The sequence below is a fragment of the Triticum urartu genome, chromosome 6A (assembly GCF_056163025.1).
Source record: "Triticum urartu cultivar PI428250 chromosome 6A, HENAU_Tu73, whole genome shotgun sequence".
Taxonomy (NCBI): Eukaryota; Viridiplantae; Streptophyta; class Magnoliopsida; order Poales; family Poaceae; genus Triticum; species Triticum urartu.
The window spans coordinates 106953031-106957771 of NC_141878.1; positions in this window are offsets into that span (position 1 = coordinate 106953031).

Consider the following 4741-nt stretch of genomic DNA (forward strand, 5'->3'; position numbering starts at 1 on the left):
TTACCTACGCATCAAAACCACAACGATAGTTTGTCAAGTTGGTGCTGTTTTAACCTTCGCAAGGACCAGGCGTAGCCATACTCGATTCAACTAAAGTTGGAGAAACTGTCACCCACAAGCCACCTCTGTGCAAAGCACGTCAGGAGAACCGGTCTCGCGTAAGCGTACGTGTAATGTTGGTCTGGGCCGCTTCATCCAACAATACCGCCGAACCAAAGTATGACATGCTGGTAAGTAGTATGACTTATATCACCCACAACTCACTTGTGTTCTACTCGTGCATATAACATCAACATATAAAACCTAGGCTCAGATGCCACTGTTGGGATTCGTAGTAATTTCAAAAAATTTCCTACGCACACGCAAGATCATGGTGATGCATAGCAATGAGAGGGGAGTATGATCTACGTACCTAGTAGATCGACAACGGAAGCGTTTGGTTGATGTAGTCGTACGTCTCCACGACCTGACCGATCAAGCACCGAAACTACGGCACCTCCGAGTTCTAGCACACGTTCAGCTCGATGACGATCCCCGGACTCCGATCCAGCAAAGTGTCGGGGAAGAGTTCCGTCAGCACGACGGCGTGGTGACGATCTTCATGTACTACTGCTGCAGGGCTTCGCCTAAGCACCGCTACAATATTATCGAGGACTATGGTGGAAGGGGGCACCGCACACGGCTAAGAGTATGATCACGTGGATCAACTTGTGTGTCTAGGGGTGCCCCTGCCTCCATATATAAAGGTTCAAGATGGGGAGGCCGGCCCCCTCTCCTTGTCCTATTCGGACCAAGGGAGGGGAGGGGTGCGCGGCCCATGTAGGGCTGCCTCCTCTCTTTTCCACTAAGGCCCATCATGGACCATATAGCTCCCGGGGGGTTCCGGTACCTCCCGGTACTCCGGTAAAATCCCGATTTCACCCGGGACACTTCCGGTGTCCAAACACAGGCTTCCAATATATCAATCTTTATGTCTCGACCATTTCGAGACTCCTCGTCATGTCCGTGATCACATCCGGGACTCCGAACAAACTTCGGTACATCAAAATGCATAAACTCATAATATAACTGTCATCGTAACCTTAAGCGTGCGGACCCTACGGGTTCGAGAACAATGTAGACATGACCGAGACATGTCTCCGGTCAATAACCAATAGTGGAACCTGGATGCTCATATTGGCTCCTACATATTCTACGAAGATCTTTATCGGTCAAACCGCATAACAACATACGTTGTTCCCTTTGTCATCGGTATGTTACTTGCCCGAGATTCGATCGTCGGTATTCTAAATACCTAGTTCAATCTCGTTACCGGCAAGTCTCTTTACTCGTTCTGTAATACATCATCCCGCAACTAACTTATTAGTTGCAATGCTTGCAAGGCTTAAGTGATGTGCATTACCGAGAGGGCCCAGAGATACCTCTCTGACAATCGGAGTGACAAAACCTAATCTCGAAATACGCCAACCCAACATGTACCTTTGGAGACACCTGTAGTACTCCTTTATAATCACCCAGTTACGTTGTGACGTTTGGTAGCACCCAAAGTGTTCCTTCGGTAAACAGGAGTTGCATAATCTCATAGTTATAGGAACATGTATAAGTCATGAAGAAAGCAATAGCAACATACTAAACGATCGGGTGCTAAGCTAATGGAATGGGTCATGTCAATCAGATCATTCACTTAATGATGTGATCCCGTTAATCAAATAACAACCACTTGTTCATGGTCAGGAAACATAACCATCTTTGATTAACGAGCTAGTCAAGTAAAGGCATACTAGTGACACTTTGTTTGTCTATGTATTCACACATGTATTATGTTTCCAGTTAATACAATTCTAGCATGAATAATAAACATTTATCATGATATAAGGAAATAAATAATAACTTTATTATTGCCTCTAGGGCATATTTCCTTCACCCTCGAGGCCCCTGGCTTGTAATATGATGCTTGTATGATTTATGTTTTAGAGTTGTGTTGTGATATCTTCCCGTGAGTCCCTGATCTTGACCGTACACATTTGCGTGCATGATTAGTGTACGGTCAAATCAGGGGCATCACATATAACTCCATCCGAAATCGTCATGGACTTAGATCGCCGGGTTATCTGTCGAGCTAGGGTCTCATCTGCTGGCAACTCTCCCCGGGTCATGTAAGCCAAGAACGGCACCGTCCAATCTGGGATGACATGAAGAGCCGCTACCAACTGCACCTCCGGGTCAGGAACAGTTAAATCTTCTTCTGTGGGAAACTTGACAGAGAGGTTATGCAAAACATCCAAAAAGGTGTTAGGTGGCACCGGCTTACGCTGAGACCCTAGCCGGCTTAAAGCATCAGCTGCTTCATTCTTTCGACGGTCAATGTGTTCCACCTGATAACCTTTAAAATATCCTGCAACGGCATCAACCTCTCGGCAATAAGCCGCCATGAGAGGGTCCTTGGAATCCCACTTGCCAGATACCTGTTGAGCCACTAGTTCCGAGTCACCAAGACATCTGACCCGACTCAAGCTCATCTCTTTTGCCACTCGAAGACCATGGAGCAAGGCTTCATACTCTGTTGCATTGTTAGTGCAAGGAAACATCAACCGTAACACATAACAAAATTTGTCACCTCGTGGGGAAGTTAGCACGACTCCAGCCCCCGAGCCTTCCAATTGCCTGGATCCATCAAAATGAATAGTCCAGTACGTGTTGTCTGGCTTCTCTTCTGGCATCTGCATCTCTGTCCAGTCATTGATGAAGTCAAACAGGGCTTGAGACTTAATTGAAGTACGTGGAACATACTTCAACCCATGAGACCCAAGCTCAATTGCCCACTTGGCGATTCGCCCCATGGCTTCTCTGTTTTGAATAATGTCTCCCAAAGGAGCAGAGCTAACCGCAGTGATTGGATGTCCCTGAAAGTAATGCTTAAGCTTCCGGCTTGCCATGAACACCCCATAAACAAGCTTCTGCAAATGTGGATATCATTGCTTAGACTCAATTAGCACTTCACTAACATAATAAACCGGCCGCTGAACCGGATGCTCTTTGCCAGCCTCCTTGCGCTCTACCACAATAGCCACACTAACAGCCCGTGAGTTAGCAGCCACGTATAACAATAGCGGCTCTTTCTCAATTGGAGCAGTCAGGACCGGCGGCTCAGCCAGCTGTGCCTTCAGATCCTCAAAAGCAGTGTTCGCAACATCGCTCCAAACAAAAACATCCGTTTTCTTCATCAACTGATACAGAGGCATAGCCTTTTCCCCTAACCGGCTCAAAGCAGCCACACGACCCGCCAGCCGCTGAACATCATTGACGCAGGTTGGTTTGTCTAGGGATGTAATTGCCTTGATTTTCTCCGGGTTAGCTTCAATACTTCGGTTAGACACCAAAAAACCCAAGAGCTTGCCGGCTGGCACCCCAAAAACATAGGTTAAGCATCATTTTGTAAACCCGGAGATTATCAAAAGTCTCTTTCAGGTCTGTGACCGAGGTTTCCTCTTCCCTGGATTTCACCACTATATCATCCACATAAGCATGAACATTGCGCCCAATTTGATTGTGAAGACAATTCTGCACACACCGCTGGTAAGTCGCATGGGCACTCTTAAGCCCAAAAGGCATAGACACATAGCAGAAAGCTCCAAAAGGAGTTATAAAAGCTGTCTTCTCTTGATCCTTGACTGCCATCTTAATCTGATGATAACCGGAATAAGCATCCAAGAAACTCAACCGTGTGCAACCCGCCGTAGCATCAATGATCTGATCAATACGGGGGAGAGCAAAAGGATCAGCCGGACAAGCCTTGTTTAGATCTGTGTAATCCACACACATACGCCAGGTGCCATTCTTTTTTAGTACAAGCACTGGGTTAGCTAACAGTTCTGGGTGAAAGACCTCCACAATGAACCCGGCTGCCAAGAGCCGGGCCACCTCTTCCCCAATGGCCTTGCGCCTTTCTTCATTGAACCGTCGGAGAAACTTTCTGACAGGTTTGAACTTTGGATCGGTATTAAGAGTGTGCTCAGTGAGTTCCCTCGAGACACCTGCATGTTTGAAGGTTTCCATGCAAAGATGTCCCGGTTCTCACGGATGAACTCGATGAGCGTGCTTTCCTATTTCGGATCCAAGTTTGCGCTGATGATGAACTATTTGGATGAGTCGCCAGGTACAAAGTCAACCATCTTAGTGTCATCAGCTGATTTGAATTTCAACTCTGGCTCATGCTCTGTTGTTGGTTTCTTTAATGATGTCATGTCTGTCGGGTCAACATGATCCTTGTAAAATTTTAAATCCTCTGTTGCACAAACAGATTCAGCATAGGCAGCATCACCTTCTTCACATTCCAAGGCTATCTTCCGGCTCCCATGTACTGTAATGGTGCCTTTATGACCCGGCATCTTGAGCTACAAATATACGTAACACGGCCGAGCCATGAACTTGGCATAAGTCAACCGCCCAAACAGAGCATGATATGGGCTTTTGATCTTAACCACCTCAAAGGTTAATTTTTCCGCTCTGGAGTCATACTCATCCCCAAAGGCTACTTCCAGCTCAATCTTACCAACTGGGTATGCCGATTTACCAGGTACCACACCGTGAAAAATAGTGTTGGATTGTTTAAGATTTTTATCCGTCAATCCCATCCGGCGGAACATCTCATAGTAGAGGATGTTGATGCTGCTGCCTCCATCCATGAGCACCTTAGTAAACTTGTATCGACCAACCTGAGGTGCCACTACCAAAGCCAAAT